The sequence below is a fragment of the Talpa occidentalis genome, unplaced genomic scaffold, assembly GCF_014898055.3.
Source record: "Talpa occidentalis isolate TD23 unplaced genomic scaffold, MPIMG_talOcc4v2.1 talOcc4.17, whole genome shotgun sequence".
Lineage (NCBI taxonomy): Eukaryota > Metazoa > Chordata > Mammalia > Eulipotyphla > Talpidae > Talpa > Talpa occidentalis.
This window is the reverse complement of record NW_023601754.1, coordinates 3,809,479-3,835,985: the sequence shown is the minus strand read 5'-3', so window position 1 is coordinate 3,835,985 and position 26,507 is coordinate 3,809,479. Positions and strand designations below refer to the sequence as shown.

Genomic DNA, 26,507 nt, shown 5'->3' with positions numbered 1-26,507 from the left:
GATGCTTGTTAACATTTTGGGGTATTTCTCTTCTAATATTTAAAAAGTTATGTGCATAATCTGTACACAAATATTAAAATAAAATAGTTATGCAATGTTTGTAGTTTTATACATTGACTTTTTCATTTGTCATGGTTATGAGTAAACTGGTGAGGAACATACCCATAGACAAATCTTTATTTACATCTCTGGACATTTCTTAAAATGGATTTAGAGGTATGAATTTATTGAATCAAAGAATATAAAGTCTTTCTCCCGGAAGGTTTTATATTTCCAAAATATCTTCCAGAAAGTTTATACAGATGTTTCCCAACATACAGTGATTCCACTCGTGATTTTTTGACTTTACGACAGTATGAGAGAGAGCAGCATTCAGTACAAATCACTCTGAATCTTGAATTTTGATTTTTCTCCTGGGCTAGAGGCGTATAGCAGCACGCTCTGCCATGATGGTGGGCAGCTGCAGCTCTCAATCAGGCCTGGGATCACGAGGGTGAAGAGCCAGTCCTCTACAGCCAGCCTCCCACTTTCAGTGCAGCATTCAGTAACTTACATGAGCTAGTCAACACTTCGTTATACAACAGGCTATGTTTCAGATCATTTCACCTACCTGTAGACCAATGCATGTGTTCTGAGCACACTGGAGGTGGGCGAGGCTAAGCTAGGATGTGCAGTAGGTTAGGTGTTTCAATGCATTTTTGATTTACAAATCAAATATTTTTATTTGACTGAAATATTTGAAATATTGTAATATTTTCAACTCCCATGGGTTTAATGGGAAGAAATCTCATTGAAAGCCAAGGAGGATCTGTACTATTTCATACATCTCTCAGCTCTTTTGGAATCTCAGTCTCACCAAATCCTTAAAATGTGGCAAACTATGGAGCATTCCAAAGAATTGAATATTGCACTATCTCCAATATAGATTTTTTTTCCCGAAGAAGAAAGGATGCAGAAATAAGAACAAGGCTAAAATAAATGTTGATAAAAACAGAATGAGAAAAAAATAGTCTTCTGGTACAGATGTGACCCACTTTCCAGCTGCCTCTTTCTCTAATGATGGCGGAGAGTAGCATGGATTCCCACTGGGCTAGTAAAATACCTGGTTAGGGCCTGTGCTGATACCCGGACTTTTCATTTGTTAACTCGGGGATGCGAGTTATAAATCCATTAGAAAAGGGCCTTGAAAGCTGATCCATGAACCTTGTATACCTCCCCAAATCCCAAGGCAGGACAGTGAGAGATGTCAAATCTGCTAGTAGAAAGAGGCCTCCGAATTGCTTTCCAAAACTGCAATGGTTGTTGGATCCTTCAGGGGAACACAGGGGCATTATTTTCTGCGTTTTTTTTTTTTCTTTTTTTTAATTGATGACCTCCTGTTCCAAGGTTGGGATCCATTCTGGAGCTTCTGCTCTCTGCTTGGTTTGCTTTAAACTGTTTGAAACAGGCATTCTTCCTCCTAGTATGACTGTAGACTTTACAATTTAAATTTTAAAATTTCCTTTAAAATATTTCAGGATAATAAGACAGAAGGCATGTGCCTGGTGGTCAAGTAACATTTATCAGCATGTAGAGTCTGGGGTGGACAGTGATCATTCTGTCCAGAGGGGGCCACTGCGCGACCTTCTTCCAGCCTTTCTACATCACCAGCAACAGATTTGCCAATTAGCACACTGGTATCACAAATGGATTTTTATTGACAAAACTAGTGACTGCTAATCAGTTTGATGAATGTTAGAAATTACTTTCAGATATGCAGCATGGGTTAAAATTCCCTTGCCTGACTCTTGCAAGGCTTGTAACCTAGACCTTCAGGGCTGGCGCTCGAACCAGATCCTTCATTAGTCCTATGTCCTCCACTGGTTCAGGAATTCTGATGCCACGACTCTAACTTGAGATTGTAGAATCCTGCCTTACTCTGCTTTGCACTGGAGCACCTGAAGGGCGAGAGAGGTGGGACGTCATCATGCCCCACAACTTGTCATATGAACTCCTTAGTGTCTGCTTTGCTAGAGGATGTTTATTTCATCAATATTGGTAGGTGTGACTGTTGCAATCCAGGTGAACAGGACAAAGCTTGAACCTCTCCTCAGCTAAATCAGAGGTCACAGGAAAGGGTGCGCAGGGTTAGCTTTGTTTTGGTCCCGAACATGACGGTGAGTGTGCTGTCCAAGATCCACATCTGAATCTTGTCTGAATGCAGAGAACGATTCTGGCTCTTTAAACTTAAGAAAAGAAAAAGACAATGAAAAAGGAGTAGTAAAGGAGAGAGTGAGTGAAATAGAAAGAAGAGGTTAAGTACAGATTTTTTAAGACTTCTGTGTGTAATTTAAATGTGACAGATCCCTCAGCGTTCGACATCCATAATGGATGTAATACGGCAAGACAAACACAGCCAGCCTGCTCTGGACACGGGCGCGCTCGGTCCCTGGTGTGGCTTGTGCGTAGTTACTCAAAGGTCACACTGGCTATGACACCAGGGTCCCCGTTTGCATTTCTAACTGTGACCTGAGGGCCATTCTGATGTGTGAACAGGGAAGGTAGCTTCCCGAAGGGTAGACCCACGACCTTTCCTGTTACCTCCTCCTGAAAAGATGCTAGAAGTTGTCTAACTTGGCTGGTGTGAAAGGCCAGATGAGACTAGTAAGCTTGAAAAATGTCACAATATTTCTCCTGTTCCACATACATCTAAATTCAGTGTCTGATAGAGTGAGCGCCAAAAAAATGTGTATTAATGAATAAAGTATGTGTTTGAGTTTAATGGATCAAACCTATCCTTTTATATGAATTGAAAATACTGGTTTTCGGGAAGTCCTGGAACCACCTGACAAGTTTCCTGCACCACCACCACTGAATGACAATGGTTGAGTGTTTTTTGTGTATTAGGCAGCTGACTTTCATGCAATTCTGTTACCCTCAACTTTAGATGAGGAAACCAAGTGTTTAAGAGGGTAAGTCTCTTGTCTAATGTCTTAAGACTAGGAAATAGCTATTTTACTTGGGCCTGGACAGCCTTTAAGCCACTGCTCTTAACCCCCAAGCTACACTGCCCCCCCTTTTTTCTTTGTTTTGGTATTTTAAACACATCCATTCTGTAATGTCTTATTTAGGAAAACTATTTTGGGGTTCTTTTTTTGGGAAAAACGGCCAGCCAGAATCCCTTACTTAAAGGGTTATCATTAGCGTTCTGTGTCTTAATCTCCGCATTCTTGAAGCTTAAACCTGTGGATTTCTGATTGTGATAAGAATAGCTACCACCACTTACTGAGTGATACTACATATGAAACACTCTGTACACACATTATTGCCAGTCCCTACAAACTGAGAAACTGTGACCTCATCATCCCCATTTACAGGTGAAGAAACTGAGGCTCACGGGCTTCCCTACATTGCTTTGGTCACACAGGACACCCCCAGCAAAACAGATGCCCGAGCTTCTCCTGTTTTAGATGGTGCTCAGGCTACTGCTTTATTTTTTTCCCCTCCACCAAACCACCCGTGCCCATACCCCATCTGTCTTTTCCCCCAGCCCCCTCCCCTGTGCCCTCTATACCATTATCTTCTTTTTGCTGAATTTGTTTTAGTCCTACTACTCTGCATATAAATATGGAGATATATATATATAGAGAGAGAGAGATACATATATATTTATATTTATATTTCACTGGTGAATGAAACACTCCGGTATCTTTCACTTTCTGACTTACTTCACTCAAGATAATCCCCTCAAGTTCTATCTATTTTGTCCCAAATACCACCATTTTCTCTTTCTTCACAACTGTGTAACACTCCATTGAGCATATAGTCCACAATTTCTCTATCCATTCATCTGCTGAAGGGCACTTGGGTTGGTTCCATCACTTGAGAATTGTCAACAGTGCTGCTCTGTACATAGGTGTAGATAGATCTTTTTGTATTAGCGTTTTCTTACAATTTGGATAAACCCCTAATAGAGATACTGCTGGCTCATAGGGAACTTCCATTTTTATTTTCTTAAGGAATCTCCATACCATCTTCCCCAGGGTTGCACCAACTTGCACTCCCACCAACAGTGGATGAGGGTTCGTTTTTTTCACCACAACCTCGCCAACATTTGTTAATTCCATTCTTATTCGTGCAGGCCGTTCTCACAGGGTGAGGTGGTTCTCAGTGCGGTTTTAATTTGCATTTCCCTTATAATAAGTGATGCCGAACCTTTTTTCATGTCTGTAGACCATCTGAATGTCTTCTTTAGAAGATTCTAGGTCCTCTGTCCATTTTTAATTGGATTATATAAGAACTTTGTAAATTTGGGAGATTAACCCCTTGTCAGAAGTGTGTTATGCAAAAATATCCCCCCATTTTGCAGGTTGCCTGTTTGACTTTGTGATGGTTTCTTCTGCTTGTGATAATACAGCACCGGTAGGGGCATCTACGCAGGCTTTCCTTGGGAAATAGCGTTTCTGTTTTCTAGTGACCCGCAGGTCACTTTCCATGGAGCGCCCATTTGAATCTGATAGAGTTCAGTGGTCAGACATATGCCGTGGACCTGCTGGAGTTATTTCCTTGAACCTTAATCGACTGTGTATTTCTGAGACAGTGATTCCCCTTGGTAGGGGAGGGATGGCCCAGCATAGCCTCCAGGTGGGGCGGCACAGACCCCAGCTCTGCTCCTCCTGACTTGGATTAATACTCTTACCAGTAATAAAAAAATAATTTTAGCACTTGAGCTAATTGGGATAAAAAAAAGTGACACCCAAACCAGAAATACGCCTAATGAAGCCCATTAAATAATTTAATGATTACATAATTACGTTCATTTAAAATGCAGGAATTGATTACTCTCAAATTAACTTTACCATCTCTGTACTTTTTAGAGCACATTTATTTTGAACAAAATGAAGGATTAGTTTCATTTCTGATGGGCACTCTGCCATTAATAATCATGTCTCATTATAATGAGAAAATGTTGTGTTTTGAGTAAGTTCATGTGACCATATATTTCCAGATAACAGACAAGCTTGTTCAGTGGAGAGATTTAACCTATTGAAAGGGTCTTACTCATTTGAATCATGAAATGAATAAGTGGAGGCTTGATGTGCTCAGTGAGCAGAGATGTGGATGGGAAAATCTGGTGCCATCCGGTTCATTAGGGACTGGATCAGAAAGCTCTAGAAGCTCGAGGCCAGTTACCAATCAGACCTCATAGGATAGCAAGGCCTGAAAAGACTTCCCAGTAGATGGATACTGAACGCTTTTACAGCTTCTTTTCCTTCCCCCTTTAAATGCCTCTAATTTCTATTTGTGACCTTATTCCCACATCGGTGGCCCCTAAACACCTTGGGATGAGTTTCATTAATCGACTACGAAACAACAGTAACAAAAATAAGCACAGTATAGTTTTTCTTTTTTTTTTAAATTAATAAATTTTATTTTTATATTCCCCATACAATTGCAACCCCCCCATTCTGACCCCAATCCCTCCCCTCCCGCTCCCCACCCCCCAAAAAGTGTCTCTGGTTCATAGTTTTTGTTGATTTTGATTTTCACTTTCTTATAGTTATTCCGGTATTTTTCTTTTTCTTTTTGGCTTATTTCACTGAGCATGATCCCTTCCAGCGCCATCCATGTTGCTGCAAATTGCATGAAGCACAGTATAGTTTTTCTTAAGGTTACTATAAAGGATGGTTCTTCATGGCCTCAGAACTCCTGGTGTGCTCATCACTTTTCTTTTACAGAATTTTGGGTATGTTATTAATTTTTATACCTTTTATTTGAAAATTGCCAGCATGTACAAAATTTAAGTCTGTAATAAACCCACATGGAACTGACATCCCACGTGTCCAAATACTCACAATCTTGTTTTATTTAAGCTTCTGTGCAAACCCCCACCCCATCCCATTCCCTGTTGGAAAAACTTATAATAAAATGTAAGTATAATTCTATCCATTAAAAACTTCAGTATATGTAGAAGAACTATTAAAAAAATACATAACCACAATAGATACATGGTTATTTTATGTATTTATTTATTTAAATTTTATTTTTATATTCCCCATACAATTACAACCCCCTTATTTTGACCCCAATCCCTCCTTTCCCCACCCCCACCCCCCTCAGAGTGTCTCTGGTTCATAGTTGTTTACACTGTTGTTTTAAATGTTTATTTATATGGCTTTTTATTTTTAAAGTTAGAAATCCAACACCGGTCCCCTCAAAAACACTTTTTAGATATCTGCTTCCATGAAATCCCCAAAATTTCGGGGTTGCAATTGCTACTGAGCTTTGCTGCTGAACGACCTTCTAGCCCTTAGCTGGGTTCGTGACACGTCTCAGCAGCTCTCCAAACGGAGCCCACTTGAGTGTTCTGAGACCAGCAGCTGAAACAGTTTTAGGGTGCTCTTAAAGATAGATAATACAAAATTAGAAATACAAAATAACACTTGAAAGTGAATTTGTTTTTAGTATGAGAAAATAACTCGCTGCAAATTTCAAGTCAAAACACTGACAAATAACACAAACATCACGAAAGCCAGAAAGACAGTGTAATGTTTTTATTAATCAACGGCCTGAACCACCCCTGTCATATATTTTCCTGAGTTCCCTGTCTGTACACACTCTGATTGCCTCTTCATGTGACAAGGATATTATAATATCATGTTCGATAGAGAGAATGGAAAGATAATTCAGTTTTCCTCTAGCCTGATGGTTTGAAATTTGTTTTTTATTATTGATGGCGGGTGACTTCACACACAGACTTGTGGTTTGTTGCGTTGCTTGGGGTTTGTACCCATGGACGAGACACCCTGATTTTCAAGATCCCATCACCAAAGGTGTCACTGTCATCCCTGAACTATTGAATATTCCTCATGGGCGAGAGCATCCATTGTGATTAACATTAATCAGAACTGAAGCTTCTGCTTATGAGTTTGCATATCAGATAACTGGGAGAATTTTCTAAAGACAAACTTCTGGTTTTGCATGTTGAAACCCTGATGCTTCTTACCCAGACCTGGACTCTGTAGACACATTCCTATTCCCACTGGACCTCTGAGCCTGCATCTTTGGGTGACAGAGCGGGTGATGAGCTGCAGGGGTATTCCTGGGAGCCACGCCTACTCAGGAACAGCTAGTCATGGATGTGACTGTGATCAGCATGAGTATATCTCACTAATCCAGACTAGATGGATCCCCAAAGTAAGTCCCTTTTTGCCAGGACCCCCAAATACTGTAATCTCTTTAGAAACCCAGCCTGGAGGAAAATGTACTCGAGAAGTCACAGTGAAATGAGCAGTCTTAACTGATTGTGGCTAAAATAGCTTTTTCTTCCTAGATTATACTAAAACCGATGACTTTCTGAGCATTTTTAGGGTTTCATTAACTTCAAGGTACGTTTGGTTTTGCTCTGACTGGCTCTCTGATCACAACTCCCACAGATTTCCCATTTTTCATTCTGTTCCAGAATATTCCATCGAGCAGCTTCTTCTTCCTCGAGATTGCCAGGCACTCTCTGCCTCAGGACCTCTGCACTTGCTGTTCCTTCTGCCTGTAGCTCTTTTCCCAGATACTCACAAACATGCTACTTCCTTTCTTTCTCCAGTTTCCTGCCCAAATGCCATCTACTCACCATCCCGTATAAAACAGCACCCCAAAGCCCCAACACCTCTACCCTCTGTCTTCTATTCCTATTCCATTTTTCTTGCCAACAATTACCTCTGACATCATATGTACTTGCTCATTTGTTCACTGTATTGTCTTCTAATTACTCAGTAAATGTTTGCGGAGTGAAGGAAGTGTAACTGGAAACCACTGAAGAATTGGAGCAAGAGAGACATGGGGCTTTCTTGTGTCTGCCGACAGAAGCTGATCGCTCAGTCACCTCCCTCCCCACACATCTCTTTACAGTATTCCTTGCCTTATAATCACCTGTCAGTGGTTTTCCCTACTAGACTGTATAGGACAGGGAATAGTTCTAGTTGATCAACAGACCCCCTACCATGTGTTTGAGAATTAATACTGGCAGAATTGAATAGAATTTACTGTTTATTTGCACAAGAATTCTTGTTGAACTGTCTGTATTTGGCTTTCTCAACTAATTAGATTATAACTTGTCTCTGAGTAGGGGACATTTCCCGACTGTTTATATCCTCTTGGCATCTCTTAGCAACCAATACATTGTCCTTTCTAAATAGGGTTCAACACCCTGTGCGCGTCTGTCTACATAATTTCTGTACTAAGTGTCTCCTAGTTCTCCATTCGAATGGATTCCCATGCGAAATGCCCATGTCTGTTAGGGCATTTCAGTTTCTCCCCTCAAAACTAATTAAAAGGCATTCAAAAAGCAGAGGTGTAGCTCACATGTTCAAAAGGCTGAGGGACGGTGAGTTCAGGGACGCTTGGGTTTCTGCCTTAACAACACTCACATTACACCTTTCAGGACTGTCATCCCTTGTCGTCTCTGGACAGAGACGCGGCCTGGTTCTGAGGATCAGGTTCTCACCGAGAGACATCTAGAGTCAGAAAAGGAAGCGTCTTTCTCAGACATCTCTTTCCAAAGAAAGGAAAACCTCTCCCTGAGCCCTACAGTGGTCTCCTTTACTTTCTTTTTGGCTAGAATTGCAACACAGGTCCTGCAGAAAGCAGCTTCATTTGGGAAATGGAGATTGTCCTGACTGGCTCGTAGTATTGAGATCGTGTTGGCACTGTGGAGGGGCCCTGTTTTTAGTGTTGAGCCGCCCCAAGGGCTGGCATTTTAACAGGAAGGAAGAGGAGGGGACAAGAATGGACCTGAGTTAGGCCCACAAGTGTCTACTACATCTGCATCTGCTAGCCTCCAACCTGGCCTGGCTCAAAGACTGGAGAAATTGGAAGCACAAAGATATCTCGTCCCCTCCAAACACTAGAGCCACATTACCTTCATGACTCTATCCCCTAAGGAAAAAAAAAAAAATAAAACAAAAAACCCTGAACATAAGCATATGACTTATTTAATTTTAAAAAAGAAATAAAACCAGGTCACTTAATTTGAATTAAAACTGAACCCTGAGCAAGCTGCCTACTCTGTTGCCTCTGCTTCCTCACTAAGAAACGAGGATGGTAATACTTAAAATATGGAGCTGACGTGAAGAGGAAATAAATGATTAAATGGTGGATTCTTATCATTCACAGAATGTGTATTTTTGAATTTGCCTGCTCACTAGCATTTATTTGTAATCTCCAAATCAGTATCTGTGGCAATTTTGGGGTCCTTGGTGGGTGTGCAGGGGGAGCTTAGTTGCTCACAGCACAGGTGTCCAGGTGAGGCTGACCCAGGTGACCCTCAGCTGTCTGGTTTCAGCCCTCAGTGTTCTCATGGTCTATTTAACACCTTGTTTTTAGAATTTCTGTTGGTGATTTGCCTATTTAAATTGGCCTGTAAGCAGAACACTGAGGTGCTGTCCAGTGTTTCTAGGCCCAAGAGGGCTGTGATCTGCCTTATGGAAAAAATACAAGCTAGATAACTTACATAAGTAAACCTCACTCAGCCCTGAGTTGTAGTGCTATTGGCTGCGTGTTCGCTGTAAACAACTCAACAATATGTATTAAATAAAGTAGCTTTAAACAAAAACACATGGAAAACAAAGTTCGTAATCCATCGGTAGATAAAAACGTGACCAGAGGCTCACAGGAACCTAACTCTGAGGTCCCCTTGGAGCAGTGGTTCAGCATCCATTAACTCCGTGTTCACGGGTATCTTCTAGAACATGACTAACATGAATAACAAGAATCTGCCATACTTAGGGTGTTTAGGACAGCTGTTATCATGGAGTAGGAAGGAGCTGACCACTGGTGTTAATGTCCATCAATATAATAACAATATTCTCTAGCCGAGGCTGCCAGTAAAACCTTGCAGTCATCTCTGAGGTACATATGAACTGAGTCCACAGTTTGTTCTGTTTATCTCCTTGTCAGAATAAACAAGACAAAACCACCACACCTACAGCTGGCCTCACAGCCAGAGAACTAGGAGCCGAAGGACTCAACGCCACTCGAGAGTGAGGGTGGTGAGCGCAGAGGGCCAATGGATAAGACGCAAGAGGCACTGAGCCTGGGAGCTGCAGGGTCACCAACCCACAGCACGGACTGTGGTAGAGTCAGGCGTGTCCCCACCCACAGGACCCTTGGGTTCAGGTCAAGTTTCTGTCTCAGGTGAGCAGGGCACAGCCCCCTCCCACCCCCCCACCCCCCCAGGGCAGCCCATGTCCTCGCTTACCCAGAGCTGCTAGGCACTCATTAGCATCTCTTAGTCTCCTACTTTTCCCAGAGCACGGGGTAGGGGGAATCAGAAAGAGACTCTGTTTGAACTCCCCCTTTATGGGGAATGAAAGGGGTAGAAGAAATTCCGGGCTGGGCTTTGGAGGGAGTGGATGATGCCATTACCTACGCGGAGCTTTTACTATTACTGTGACACAATAGTTTCAAAATCCATGTATAGAGCAGCCTATTCAAAGCCATTCAGAATATAGGATAACAATGCCAAAATAATTTTAGTGTAAGTCTTTGATCTTCTCATTATAATGCCATTACCATACCATTATTAGCTAAGATTACAATGACAAATCAATTTTAATTGAAGTCTTTGGAGATGCCATTTATAATGCTATTATCATGTGAATTTGCAGTGGAAAAGTTACTTGAGCAGGCTTGTTGAAACAGATCTATAATGCCACTATAATGGAAAATTTTGATGGTGAAATTATTCTAAGTCCCTAGGGACTGGTGATTAGCATCTAAAACCACGAACCATGAAAATGATGCCCCCCTCCCAATAATGAATCGTGTTCCGGATGGTATCTACTGATCAAAGGATCTCTTTTTCACAGAGTGCATTCACAAAATCCATAGGCTCCTAAAGCAGATAAAAGGCTCTTATTTTACAAACGAGGAAATAGACTTAAGGGGAAACATGACTTGCCCATGGCCACGCAGTGAGGGAGCGAGTCCGACTCAACCCCGGGCCTCTGATCCCTAGACAAGACTTGGGTGCCTACGCCAGGCCAGTGCCTTCCAGAACAGCACTCCAGGGAAACAGACAGATGCAAGAGCAGCACCAGGCTAGAGCCCCGGACCATGGAGCTCTTGGGAGACACTCACTTGGACTAGAAGGTCTCAGCAGAATTTTCCACATACGGTGAGTCCGTCACTCCCCCCTGGCTGGCCACACAGAAGTCGGGACTTTCTCTGGTTTCACGGTTTCTTACAAGAGGTTTCTTTCCTGGAGTAGGAATTTCAGCTCTTCCAACTCTAAGATAAAGGCAGAAAGAAAAGAGGATGACCGTGTGCCAAGGAGCCGCTGAGGTCAGGCGACTAAGAACGTGGTAAATAAAGAATCAGTTAGACTAGTTGTTTGGCTGAAGTGAGTGTTTAATTCAGTCACCCCGGGAAGCCACTGCCTCAAACCAGCTCCTCATTAGAGCGCCTTTCATTCCCCAGAGCGCGGCTTGTTTTGGCTCCTTCGTACCTTAATTTGTCCAAAACACGCCAGCCTCCTCTCACGTGGAAGAGCTTCCTCTGCGCCCTGGTCACGGCATTCTCTTCTTGCACTTCCCCCTTCTGTCCTGCACACCCTTTAGCAGAAGGGGCAGGACGGTGTCAGGAAGGTGCCCGTACCCCTGTGGGCCTTTCATTCTAGAACTGTCCTCTTGGCTCATTAGCTCTGATTTTGTTCATTCCTTAACAGGAGTGGGCAGCTAACATTTCTGAGGACTTGCTAGTGACTTTATTTAACAAACGCAATCATAACATGTGAATCTGGAGCCCAGGGGAGTCCTTTCTGCAAGATCATGCACACCGCAGAAACGTGGACTCTGGCTGGCTGGGCTCTAGAACAGACCTCTTGGCCGCTGTGTCCTGCAGGTGACTCAGTTCAGCATCGTGCTGAGAGCACGCAGTCTCTGAAGCCACACGGTCACATTCACCTCTTGCTCGCTGTGTTACACGGGCAAGCCACTTAACTCCCACGGGCCTCAGTTTCCTTATTGTAGACATGAGGCCAACAGTAACAACTTAGTTCAATGTGTTACTGTAGAGTGACCATGTGCAAAACACTCAGTTTAGTGACTGAGGCACAGACACCCTCTGTCAATTACTTTCTGCTGCTTCCAATTTCCATGACTTAGCCAGGTTCACCACATTCTATCAATTTTGGTTAAGGATGAGAGGGGACATACATTTACATTGGTCATTTTATATGAACACACTCCGAGTGTTGATGTATGTATTTGATTCAGGGGCACAACTTGAGAGAAAGCTAGACGTTAGGGCAAGCTACTAGTTGCTTTCATGCAAATATCAATTTTGAAGGAGCAAGAATTTGGGAGGATGAAATCAGTGGGGTAAAATCAGTTTCATAAAGTCAAGGCCAAAACGTTGGTGTGCATACTAACTGTGGGAAAAGCAGTGTAACTAATTATCCTCGGAGGAGTGGCAGCCAGTTAAGCTTTAGACAATCTCAATAAAATTCCCCAGGCCCATGTCCAGCAGGTCACAGGCTGAACAAAGGCTCAGGAATGTCAGAATTCTGAGTTCTCATCCTAGTTCAGCTACTGATCTGTTTTGTGATCCTCGTCCCTTAATCTTCCCATGCCTCTACTTCCCTCCTGCCAAATGCCAATGGTCTCCCCGGGTGATTTTGAGGGATAACCAATATGAGGATTAGGGACAAGAATCACCATCCAAATTGTTAATAAAAGTGGTATTTTGTAGTCAATTATTTGCATCTAAATCCTTTACATTCTCTCTCTGGCATCCCCCTACCCCGCCCCCATCTTTCTCCCGATCTCCCACAAAGAAGCAAAACACTGATATATACACAGAAGAGTATTACAGTGAAATGACAATCTGGATGAAGGGGAATTGGCCACGCCGTGACATTTCAAGCAGTTGCTGTCCAAGGGAGAAATTCACCTAAGAGTTGCCCCCAGCCCTGCAAACAAAGAAGCAACAGAGAAAATGCCACAGCAGTCTTCACTGTGACTTGGGTGTTGCTGTTGGTGCTGGGGTGGTCACTGCCTGAGTAAAGGTAAACTGGAGATTCTGCATGCCCAGAAAAATAATAAAATCACCAGCGTGTTTAAAATTAAAGTAACTACGAGCATAAATAATGAACACAACATTGATTGAAATAAACGATGTACTTTGCTTTAGAAATGTTATTGGAATAACTGATACTGTACTTTGTTGGGCTCTGGTTTCAAATGCATTCAATTATACATTTTAATGTTTCCCTCCAAACAGTCTTTCGAATCAGTATAAACTGCTGCGTGTGGCAGGCATGTCTTGATCTTTAGCTGCCATGACAACAGGATACAGAGAAATGCATTTTCATAACAATCGCCAGCAATGTTTAGTATCACTGTTTGTGTCAGGGAACAGCTGGCGTGGGGAAGAAAACAGTATTGTTTTCCGAAACTTGAAAGCTTTTGTTGTAATAATTGAAAAAAAAGTGTGAGTTAAGGGAAAAGTAGGTGACAGAAGTAAGGCTGGGGCAGGGGGCAGGGAGAGCGGACCCCCTGCCTGAACAGAAGGCTACACCAGTGGGTGCCAGTGCAAAGGTACTAGAAATAACTGGGTAATGATGTGGGCAAATTAGATTAAATGATGTGATTTTAAGTGATACAATCGGTTTCCACAACGTTAAGGGAAATGTGCATGTGTTTCCCTCACATGCCTATTTGTTTTAATCCAAATATAAAATAGCCCAGGGAGGCCAAATCTAAAGAATTTCAGCAAATGACACATTTTTGGACATTATACATTAAAAATAATTCCAGGCAAACCTATGCTCCAGAAGAAAGGAATTGGAGGTGGTTCCTTCTCCGGTATTTCTCTGAAACTCATGATGACTCCCGACCCCTGGGGCCACAGCAGAAGGCTGTGTGTGTGGCCTGGTGGTTGGGGCACAGCATAGCCTGTGGCACGCAGAAAACAGCTCTGCTCTGTCCCCAGCTGCGGATGGACCTCAGCCACTTCAGTCTCTCTTTTCACCCTTGTCCAGCAGCCTGAAGACTCAAAGTCCCAGGTGTGAATGACGCATGGGCTGAGCTTAGGTCATGTGCCTGTCCCGCTCCCTCATCCCCTGTCCTGGGATGCGGAGGAGAGGAAGGAACTAGACCTTTGGTTTGTGCAGTCATGAAGAACTGCCCTCCCAGGAAGACTGTTACCCAACAGCAAGGTCTCTCCCCCAAGGAAATTGCAGAACTTTTAAAAAGAAAGGCTGTTTTAGCCAGCCTTCAAATGACAAACACCTACTACAGTTATCATAATGCTATTATCACCATAATGTATATGCAGTCTCATATGACTCTAGGCATACAAGCTAGCAGTTGTTATAATTCTGTAAAGAAATACAGAAGAAGGGGTGATGTCTGCACTAGAGTAGGTAGGAAAAGTTTCAGAGAGAAGATGCGTCTTGAGACCTGGGGCTGAGGCAGGAGCTGGGTGTGGGTCGCTGAGAGGTGATGATGTGATCTCAGTCAAAATGCAGTGATCGAGGACTAGAGATATTTAAGGGTGTCTTCAGGATTTTAACCAAAACACACATCCTGTGGGTCGAAATACTCTCTTTTGGTACCTTCTGGACACTCCCTTTCCCAGAAATGGGAAAAATAATACTGAATATTTGAAGTGTATTTTTTCCTCTTTTTTTTTTTGCCCATCTCCTGTCATTCAGAAATAGAAAGAGAAAGGAAAAGATATAAGGGTTAAGGAAGAAACTTCTTTGCTACCAGGGGTTTCAAAAATCAAAATAAGAGGAAGAGAAAATTCTACTGTTTGATATGCCAGTTCTGATATTTCATTTTTTATTTCCTCCACAAAAGAGATGACCTAAGATTGCATGGCATCCAGTTTTAAGTGACAAACAGAATTAAGGAATCAAACAGACACATACCCACCAGTCTGAAGTGCTTTTAAGTGGGTAACAGAGCATTGCTATGTGTCGGAATATCCACAACATTCGGGGGGAGTTCTAGAAAGGTAACATGTTACATGAGGCCTACTGTTTGCCCAATTTTTGCCATCCAATGACTGCCATCAAATTTTTTGCAATAGCCACATACCACACTAATATAATTTTCTTAAAATATTAAAAAAACAACAACTAATTTCTTTTACTTGGCAGTCAAACCCATCATGGTTTTGATACTAACTAGATTTTTCTGTGCCTTAAATAAATGTTTGATGTTTATTTTATTCTTGATATATTTTATTGAAATAAAATATGAATATTTTAAAAGTGTATAAATCATACACATAGAATGTGAAGAATTTTTAGCAAGGGAATATAACCATGCAGCCAGCCTCAGATCAAGTAACAGAACAAGGTGGTTACCCCCCAGGAACCTCCCTCAGCCTTCTCTGGCCAATATGCCCCTCTATAAGATAGCACTCTTCTGAATTCTATCATGTCAATCATTCTGGAATATATAAATGAAATATATGTATCTAGAGATGGGATCCTAGAGGATAAACTCATTTGGATCTAGCTTCTTCTTTCAGTGCTATACTTAACACAATGTGTAGTAGTTGTCTTTCTTAATAGCATATGTTTGTGATGGAGAGGGAAACACCAGTCAGATCCCTCTTGAAAGAAGAAATTTTACTGGAGCCACTGGGAATGCTGACTCAGGGCCCGTAGCATTCCAGAGCTCCTTGCGCTGTTGGGCCAGGGCTTGGTGGTCCTGTGTTACAGTTAAACTCCTCTGCGTTCAATCCTGCTTCTGTCTTCTTCTTTCTACAAATGTTGAGTCCTGAGGTTCTCTGCAAGACATAAAAAGTTCCTGAAAATTTCACAATACCTGCCACTTCATTTCTGGAGGGGTAATATGGATTCCTAACCTGTGGAGTCTGAAGTGTCCAAGACACCATCATTCAGAGATTCCAGAGGAACAACTCTGGTAAGAAATTTCTCCTTAATGATTGAACTCCACTTCAGAGAACAGCTGGACAGGTGGCCAGTCAATGAGGACTGATGTCACAACTGGATTTGTTCTCAGCAAAATGATGACAAGAGGTGTATCTTCGATGCTCCATAGCCAAATTGACTACATTTAACTTTCCACACACACACAGCAGAGAAAAGGATATAGACATTGGAGCCAGACGTGGGTTCAAATTCTGGCCCCTCCAATGAGCTGTGTGACTGGGCAAATCACTTTAATGCTCTACTTCAGTGTCTTCATCTGTAAAGTGGGTAAAAACTCTCCCTTAAAGAGCTGTAGGGTTCAGAGAATAAAGTCCCCGCAGTGTCTGCAAAGGGATTAGTTGTCCATAAATGAGGATATAAAAAAATTATTTATTTTTATCTTTTTCTATCTTCATATGTTCATTTCAGGGAATAAAGCCATCAGATGAATGCTTGTTCATTAAGATTTTAGTGATTTAACTTGCCTTTAGCACTTCCCAGGGAAACTGCATTTAAAAAAACGAGGGGCTGTGATGTCTGAATAAAAGAATGACATGCTGATGGCAGGCATTTGGGGGAACAGGGTCCCTCAGATTAAATCCTTTAAAAGAAAATGTTCTTTGTGTCTGGGTAAGACTGACTCTCCCAGTTTTCGATGAAGAGGAAAGATAAAACTTTCCACTTAAGGAGGCCCTCCTCCCTGCCTACCCCCCACCCCCATCCACGTTGAGAAGAGTTTGCCTACATCTTGCTTTTTCAAGTAGGACAACTGAAATATCTTCTAGCTATTTGTTCCAGTAGTTCAATATATATTCTTGGTTATATCAAATATTTGATATTTTAGGAAATCAGCCTTGTTAAATTAAAGTGGATAAGATGGCATTTTAAGGTCACCTTGGTATGATCAAACATGATGCTGACATTTACAATCCATTTCCATCGCTTCTCACATGTTTCCTTGTCAGTTAAATCCAGACTCTTCAAATTTAAAGGAGTTTCAAATCTAATAATGCAATTATAAATATTGCACCTGAATCGCTAACTGCCCGCTGATTCCCATGCAAGTTACAAAGTCTTCATATGTGCTTACCCTCCACTAAAAACATTAAAATCCTTTTATTATAATGTGAACTTGTATAAACAAGTATAAATATGAAATCTTTCCTAACCCCCTAACTTGATGACTTTCGTTCACGTAAACAACAAAAATAAATTTGCACATTAATTGAAAGGAATACTGCAAAATGAAAGATGTGTGTTAGCAGCATTACTCTAAGGTGATGGAGGACCTGGTGGGCAGAAACCACATACCACACTGATTACAGCTGGGCCACAATGCTGTGGTCAGGTCTTTCTTAGGGGGGATTCCTTCATTCTTGTGGGGTGAGGGACGATTCAGTTCTACATAACATTTCTCCATTCTCACTGCTCAAGAATCTCAATGCCACCATTTGCCTTTACATGAATGCATCTTTTAAGAGTGAAGTCTGCCTCTACTCTCTCTGTGATAGAACACTGTTGATATAACATGTGAGTTCCCAAATGTCAACACAGGCTCAAATTGTGTGGGGCTAGTCAAGGCAAAGGTGGTTTTCCAGGTGATCCAGATATTAAATGCTTAATATTGACAATGCTTCCAAAGTGCAACTTAAAATACCATAGAGATATTTAAGGGTTGAGTATATATCCACAGTTCTCTCTAGGAATCTATAAACTTGCTTAAGAAATACTTACCTATAGTATATAAATGAAAGAAAATATAATAATATAACTCATAAGAGGAAAATATGGGACTGGTCACTGCAACTAGGAAACTCAAAAGCTTCTGGGTGTACTACTGGAAATATTTTAAGAAGAATTTGATCACTAATTTGTAATGTGATAAAATATAACATAAACCTGATCATTTTAAGTGTACAATTCTGTGACAATGTACATTCACACTGCTGTGCAACCATCGTTACCGTCCATCTCCAGAAGTTTTTCATCTTTCCCTACTGACACTCTACCCACTGCATACTAACTCCTCACTCCCCAACCCCTCGACCCCTAGTAAGCACCCTTCTACTTCCTGTCACTATGAACTTGATTACTCTAGGAACCACATTTGTGAGGAATCATGAAATACAGGTCACTTTGTGACTAGCTTACTTCTCTTAGCATGATGCTGTCTTCAAGGGCCATCCATGTTACAGAGTTTAGTAGAATTTCCTTCTTCTTAAAGGCTGAGTAATATTCCACTGCATGTATATATCACATTTAAACAATCCATTTATCCATCAGTGGACACCTGGGTTGCTTCTACACTTTTGGCTGTTATGAATAATGCTGCTATAAACATGGGTACGCAAGTATCTGTTCCAGTCCCTGTTTTCATGTCTCTGGGGACATATCCAAAAGTAGAATTGCTGGATCATATGGTAATTCTCTGCTTATATTTTTGCGGAATTGCCAAACCACTCTGCATAGCAGCTATATCATTTTACATTCCCACCGATAATGCACAGGGCCCCAGCTCTCCACATCCTTGCAAAACATGTCATTTTTATGTTTTAATTTTTAAAAAAATTGTTGCATCAGCAACACCACATTAATAAATGGGAGTTGTGGAGCAGGCTACACAATGCAGGAAGCTGCTGAATGAGCAAGATCATGGCCTTTTTATTGACAGAATAATCACACAGCATCAGTTACATGGGGTAGGAGAAAAAGATGGGAGAAACTGAAAATGTGCTTATGTTATCTAGGGCTTCAGGGGGACATAAGTCTGCTGACCAGATAATTCTTATCTACTTGATGACCAAGTGTTGTAACTGAAACCATACCCCAGACCCCAGGGTTCCAATCTTATCAACAAGGCATTTCATTGATCTGGGGTTCCTTGTTATACATCAGTCAACAGCCCCCAGGAGGTCCGGTTCATGCCTTATGATGCATGCCCTTCCCAGGGTGAGCACACTTTCTGCTCTTGATTGATTTGACAGGTACCTTGTAAGGTTGGGCTCCTATAACTGACTGACCGAGCCATTCTGACCTTGTACAGGAATGCAGAACTTCAGGTAACAAAAATGGTGGCCGCACAGGCTGCTTAGGATTCGCAGACCCACAGACAACAGGCCTTTGAATGTGTGTGTCAGTATCTGTGGTTTTGATTTGCATTTCCCTTTTTTATCTCGTATGAATACAGCTCTCCTTCAGCTCTTTGAACCTATTAAGACAGTTATTTTAAAGTCTTTATCCAGCAGGTCTGATATGTATGTTTCTTCATCGACTGTTTCTGGATATATAATTTGCTCCTTTAATTGAGTCATGTTTCCTGCTTCTTTGTGTGTGCTAAGATATCTTGGTGAAAACTGGATGTTTGAAAAAATAACCACCTCACCTGTGAATGCTGTGAAAGACTCACATTAATCAGTGGTCAGTGAGCCTTGAGATCAGTCCAGGGTGAAGGCATCAAGTCTTCTTGGTTATTTTCAGAGCATGCGTGCTGTCTGGGTGGGGGCGCGCATGTGCTGCCCCCCCCCACCCCAGCTGCTTTCCATGCCTTGATTTCTGGAGTTACACTGAGAACCTTAGTTTAATGCATCCCTCTCCCGTAATCAGTTGCCCCCACGTCTGCAGCTCTGAAGTCCCCTGTAGTTCTCACACTGCAGTGCCTTCTGCCTCCTTCTGCTATCTCCACCCTGAGTTCCAAACCACAGCTCCATTCCCACGTGAGCTCCGAGTCAGGAGGACCCGCAGCAGTTCCCTGGGACCCGCATCCGTTCCCTACAGAGCACTGCAAACAGTTCTCAGTCTGCTCCTTCTGGCCCTTGGAAGAGAACGGGAGGTTGGTTATTGACTCAACCACACCACACCAGGCCAGGAAGGGGCTGGGGGCAGGGGGCGGGGGGAAGGTAAAAATGCAATAATCTATACTGGGGCAAATCCCAGGGAAAATTTGGTGAGTGACAAATTTCCTTTCGAATTCATTTTATAGTTGGTCTTTTCAGATCGATCATCTAAGAAGGATTTGGGGTTTGATGAACACTTGCGTTTTCAGGAACAGAGGTGAACAGTGACCTGCATGGAACTCTGATCTGGTTATAATTCCTCAAAGTGAGCGTGTCGGGTTTACCTCCAGAACGGACAAGGATGTCGTGAGCAAGATGCTTCCATGTGGGAACAGGTGGATGAATCAGGGAGCTGTTGACAGGCTCCAAGATTCTGCCTTCATGAGCCCGCTTTGTTGCCAAATATAATTCTCACCACTGGAGTCTGTATTTTTATTCCTTCGTTCATCCATTCAGTTTTGATAGGGTGCCATTATGAGCCAGACGCTGTACTTCAGTGACCCATATAACTGGAGTATTAGGTGCTCTCAATGTGGCAAGTCGGTAATCACTTTACATGGAATCCTCACAGAAAGACTGTGTGGTCGGGATCATCCAATTTAGAGACCACGAGATGGGGGCAACAGCACAAACGAAGTAAAGTACAGACCAGAAATGGGTACAAGTGGAAGTTGGTTCTAAGGTGTTCAGAAGTCCTTTTGTTTCCTTTAAAACAATTTATTATAGGGGCTTCCCCTGGTGGTGCAGCGGTTGAGCGCTGGGCTGGGAGGCTGCCCGTAGCCTCTGCAGCGCTGGTTCATTCCCCGGCTGCCAGCAAGGGTCCCACAAAAAACCCCAAAAAACAAAAAAACCAAAAAAACCAATTTATTATACACATAAATTATTTGCCATTATATGATTGTAACCCCTCATTGTCGTTGAACTATTTTAAAATCCTGTTAACGTGTAGGTAGTGACAGGCATGCAAATGCTGATCCATCCAGTAGGGTTAAAGGATTTCCTCTTGTGCAGAAAACTCAGTTTTACCTTCATGCTCCTTTCTTTCAACATTTCTTTACTCCATATATTTTGAGCTTCTCTGACTTTCCTGTGACCTGTTATCTATATTTTCCTGACTCCCTCATTATGAGAAAAATTCACTCTTTATGTGTGTTCATTTTTACATCTGTATGAGAGTTCTGATTGTACCTGTTTTTGAAAATTCTATTTTAATGCGTAATAGTTATTAGTTTACTGCAGGAAAAAAAATCTACCCTCATCATTCATGATACAGAGATAGTTACTGTTAAATTTTTTATGACTATCCAGACATACAGATCAATAAAAATATTCTTAACAATGAGATCACAGTATATATTCAGCCGTATTGTGCTTTTTTTCATTAAGGAATCATTGCAATCTATTTCAATAAGCGCATATCTCCATCATCACTTTAATGTAAACACCTTAACATTCCTTTGCAGGACAGGAAAATGTCTGGACATTTTCCAAGAAAACAGAACTTCCCAAATGCACAGCTGTGCTTTTCCCCAAGTAGGATTTCAACGCTTTACCAACCAAGTTTGTCAATGTCTATTCTAATCACCCTGAAGACTACAGATCCTACAAATCCAGCAGAATCAAAAGCACCCAAACTGATCCTTGTGGCTAATACACTCCTGTTGTTTTAGTATATTTAAATTGATGATTTACAAAATACTGCAAGAGAATTTTTACATGAAAAGCTGAATATTTTTCAGTAGTATTTTCCTGTTAAACACATACAAATCCTTTGAAAATTGTTGAATTCATGCTTGCAGCAGGTAGCTAAGCAGACTCTCTGTGAAGCCAGACATCAAGGTTGCTCACTGCTCAGGAAACGGTACATTCCATGAGACTTTGCATCTGCCCATCCCTCCCCCCACCTCCCTACTTCTTAATCACTGTGCTGTGCCGTTTCTAAGATCCTACAGTCCAGGGAGTCCAGGGAAAAGTGTTCTTACCCTGGTGGGTATTAAAATCACTTGGGCAGCTTTTGAAAATTTAACTATTTCAACTTCAGGGCACCCTGCTTGGACAAAGTGGATTACAATCTGTATAGTGGGCCTGAGTATCATTGCTATTTCTTAAAAATAAACTTCTCCTGATATATTCTAATGTGTAGTTAGCACTGAGACCCACAGACACTGACAGTAGCCACTATTAACGCACAAATGAATAACACCTTATTCAATCAGCATCTATTTTAACCTTGTGACATTGAGTGGGTGCTTGTATAGGCAGCAGAACAGGCCTTGGAAAAGGGAGAAGGCTACTACTCGTAAAACACATCCGAAGAGGGGTGAACCTGTACCTCTGAATCATACTGTACAGTATTGCGAACCAATGCTACCTCAAAAAACACAAAATCAACCAACCAAAAAACTAACCCACACCCACCAACACTTCTAGGCAGATCTAATCCTGTGAGGAAAACTTCGGCTAACTGAAGAGGGGCGACCCCCTTACACTGTAGATGACTTGTCAGGTAATAATTACCATCACTATGATCAAGACCTGGAAGGCTGCTCTTGCACAGAACTCACACATGTCCAACTTCAAGGTAAATTCCTAGAATGTATGGTCTTCATTTTATCATGGATAACTTTCCAAAGATTGTCAATTTACCTCCTTCCCTTCCCTTCTTCTTACTGATTTATAGGCATCAATATATATTCTTGATATTAAGCACTTACTGGTTACTTTGCATGTTTACTAACAGGAATTTTATTTTTGAATACTTTTACAGGGTGGGGAGAGAGGCATCCCAGAACCCCCAAACCTGCCTGCTCTAAATAAGTTCTGTCATCTGCCGCATCAAGACAAAATATAAAAGGCCTTTAATAGAAAGGAACTTTAATACGATTAGTGAACAATACAGAAAAGACAAAGAATATAGTTGCTAAATCAAACACCCAAAATTACCTGTCCCCTCGTAGGTAAAAGTCCAGCCAAACAGGATTGGCCCAGAGCGAGGTCTGAAAGCCTGCCCCAAGTCTAAAGCACCTTTCAATGGGGACCCATTGAGAAGGGTGAGAATCAGCCAGACAAATCTGGGAGGACAAGAGCAAAATCAAAATCTAGGTAAAAGCTGCCATTGGTAACCTCCCTATGGTCTCATGCACATCTGTGTCACCCAGTCCAGGACCAAGAAGCAATTTCTTCACGTCTCTCTGCTCCATGTGTCTCCTCCGGGCCTCCTTCTAGCTCCCCATCCTGCTCCCTTCCTTCTCCAGCTTCCTCTCCAGCTTCTTCTCCTCCCTGCTCAGCAACACCCTCCCTTGGGTGGGGCAGGAACCTCCCCTTTTCCTGGGGACCCCCCTGTTACATGCTGACCTTGTATCAAGTACTCTTGAGCCTTCTTTAGTAGTTTTAATCATTTGTGTGTCTTCTTGGGTTTTCTACATAACCATGTTGTCTGAGAATAATGATAGTATGTGTTGTTATTCTCATATTTACATATATATTTTTAAAGAGACTTTGTTTTTCAGAGCAGGTTCAAGATCAGGGGAAAGTTGAGTGGAAAGTACAGAATTCCCATATATTCCTTGTCCTCCACAACTCCCCCTGCTAGCAACATCAAAATTTTCAAGTATATTGGCCTAGTGTTTATGGTAAATGAAGTGTGTGGCTGCTGCTATGTTTGTATTTATGGATCCCTTTTCATTCCTAAATCACTTTTTGGGAGTACTGAATACTTAGCTCATCAAATTTTAAATTACTTTTCTAAAAGAATATATTTTTGTTTTAATTACACTCTACAGATCTTGGTATGGAGTGCTTTCATTGTTACTGAGTCTTAAATGTTTTCCAGTTTCCACTGTAATTTCTTACTTGACTCATGAATTAATTATATTTATAAATTAAACATTTCCAAGCACATAATGTTTCTAAGGATTTTTTTGTTATTGAATTCTGTTGTCATCAGAGACTGTGGTTTGTATACTACTAGTCTGTTTCAATATCTAAAATAGACGCATTTCCTATATCCCCCACTGGAATGTGATCCCGATTCATGGTATTTGGCATATAGTAACTCCACACTGTTGAATGAAAAAATGTCCAATGCTGACAGTGACAACTGATGAAGGAAATCGCAACTAAAATTGTAGTGGGGAAGGCCTGTAGAGGGAGCTCCGTGTCTGTCCCTCCTCAACTGCCCCCAACGGGATCAGGAAGACACGAATTAAACAGACTGCAGACCCCATAGGAAGAGAGGTACCTCACATCCCCAGACAAGAAGTGCAACTACTTTTCTCTTCCAGCAGAAGGAAAGAAGGTGTCTTTCCTGCCCAGCCACCAGCCCAGCCAGGGGAAACGCTGCAGCGCAGTGAGAAGCTGTAGTTGCCTGAACTTCCTTGCAGTGAGCTCGCACTGTTTTCTTGCTGAATTTTCCCTGCTCCCTTGTCTTGCCCTCCTTTCTGTAAAAGCGTCCATCTTGTCCAACCCTTCAAATACCTCTCTTCTTGCCAGATGAGAAGCTACCTGAATTACGAATTGTTTAATAAAGCATTTAGATTTTCAAATTTACTCAGCTTTTGTAGTTTTTAGCAATAGTCCTGCTAGGCGATCAGGTGGTCTTTCTTAGCCACTTAGAAGAGAATGCAAATCCCCACGGGCTCCGGTCTACAGCTGTAGCCTTGACCCTGGACTGAGACCCACAAGTGTGTGAAAACATAAAAATTTCCTGAGCATCACTGAGTTTCTGGAGAACCAAGGTACAGCAGGGGACAACAGTTCATGGTGATACAGACTTGAAATTTGCTAAGACAATACATCTCTAGTGTTCGCACCACACACACACACACACACACACACACGCACGCACGCACGCAAAGGTAACTGGGAGGTGATGGTCATGCCAATTAGTTTGACTGCGACCATTTCATAATTACACATAAACCAAAACGTCACGTCGTACATCTTAAATATCTATAGTTTTCAAATTAATTTGATTCTGACCTGCCCACTCTTAGCACCCGACATTGATATGACTTCTGCTCCCACAGATGGAAGAGGCTGACCACAGCAGAACTGGAAATCCTCGTAAAAAGGTTTAGTTTCCTGTAGTTAATATTCTCTGTAAAATAATATTCACGCAGTTACAGAGCAGAGACAGCTGGCCATTACTCAGCTTGTTGTATCAAATAGATATTTTTGAAAATATATAAGCTTTGAAGATTTTTATTCTTCAGATAACTTTGGCTTTGAAAACTCTGTATATCTTAAAAGCAGTTTCATAATGTCAGTAGTTTCCTGTGATTGATAGTCACAGCACACTGAGCTCACAGAGACATTAAAAATGTGGCATAGGAAAAGGAAAAAAAAAGCACTTTACAATATTGGATTCTGTAGCAGTAAGTAATCTGCTTTTGGCTTTTCTTCCCTTTACTGAGGGTTTTTTTTTTTTAACTCCTCTTCTGAAAGGTCTGTGTTTTATTACATTCTAGTTTTGGACATACTAATAAAAGCTATTTTTTCTATGCTTGCCAGAATCCTATTTCTCAACATAGACAGAATTATTGGATAAGTGCTAAATTCTGTTTCTCTTTGGAATGCTGAAATCCCAAATTAAAAAAAAATAAAAAATTGCCAATAAGTAGGATTACCAGGTAGAATTCTGATGTTGGCTGGTCTCCTGGGGCCAGTGGGGATGTGTTTGTGATGTGCTTTCACACAGAAGGGAGGGGTTTCTATTACTGAAGGTGGTGCTTAAGTGCAGAAACTGAGTGATATGGAAAAGCAATGAGATGCTATTGGGTCATTTTGGGAAATCCAGAGAGGTTCTTTCTGAATGTGGAAGCTGTTATTTGCTAGACTATCCTGCAAATAGGTTATGGTAGGATGACAGTATAACAAATATATCTGGGAATCTAGTAGCTCATTAAAGGAATTTATTTCTTGCTCAACAATGATCTGGGTGGCTGTTCATGTTGGCAGAATTGCTCTTTTTCATTGATTCACTCGGGAACCCCGACTCCTTCCATCTCATGGCTCTGCTGTTCCCGAGAGCAGGGATTAGTGATTTTTTTTTTTGGGGGGTGGGATATAAAGAGCCAGTTAGTCAATATTTTAGGCTCTGCATGCTACATGGCCTCTGTCAGTGTTCGCACTTTTAAGGTACTGTTAGGGTACTAAGTAATTTAACACATATGAAATATTAGGTGCCTAGATTTAGTAATGCTCCACAAATGAAATCTGTAATTATTATTTTGATATTCTGATCCTTGGCATCCAAGGGGTACTATGATAAAAATCATTATCATGATAATATCTATACATAATTCATCAATACATAAAACATTAACCACACATTCATACATTCACTCAGCTAATATTAAATACCTAAGGACTAAACTCCATGTTAGGCTTCGAGGATATAAAAGGTGAATGAGCCAGACATGGTTCCTGTCTGCATGGAGCTTACGACAAGTTTGCTAAAAGATACTTTCTTTTTTGAGTAGTCCTGGAAGTGAACACTTTCAATGTTATCAAATTTTGTCTTTTGCAATAACTCCGTGAAATTAGATATCATTATATTTATTTTTAAGATAAAGAGATTTTGAGCATTTAAATGAGAGCTGGTAAGTGGTGGGGATGGTTTTTGAAACTACGTCCCTCAAGCGCGAAAGCCAGTGGTCCTAACAATCATGCTGGGTTGTCGGTTCTGGCCACATAAAACGATTTGCCTGGCAAAGCAGACACTGTTTAATGGGGATGTGGGCTGGAAGCAG

The 26,507-nt window shown here is 41.6% G+C and overlaps 1 long non-coding RNA gene across 6 annotated transcripts in view; it reads right to left on the bottom strand.

The window, feature by feature from the left end:
* LOC119248893 (uncharacterized) overlaps positions 1 to 26,507 on the bottom strand; it is an 80,580-nt gene that overhangs the window by 24,303 nt on the left and 29,770 nt on the right. For 4 of the 6 annotated variants that reach the window (XR_008552369.1, XR_008552374.1, XR_008552370.1 and 1 more), the window contains one exon: positions 11,113 to 11,262. This is a non-coding gene — a long non-coding RNA (uncharacterized LOC119248893). Of the gene's footprint in view, positions 1 to 11,112; positions 11,263 to 15,262; positions 15,778 to 24,741; positions 24,854 to 26,507 lie in introns of those variants that run through there. The other 2 variants (XR_005126000.2, XR_008552373.1) reach the window with 2 other exon arrangements.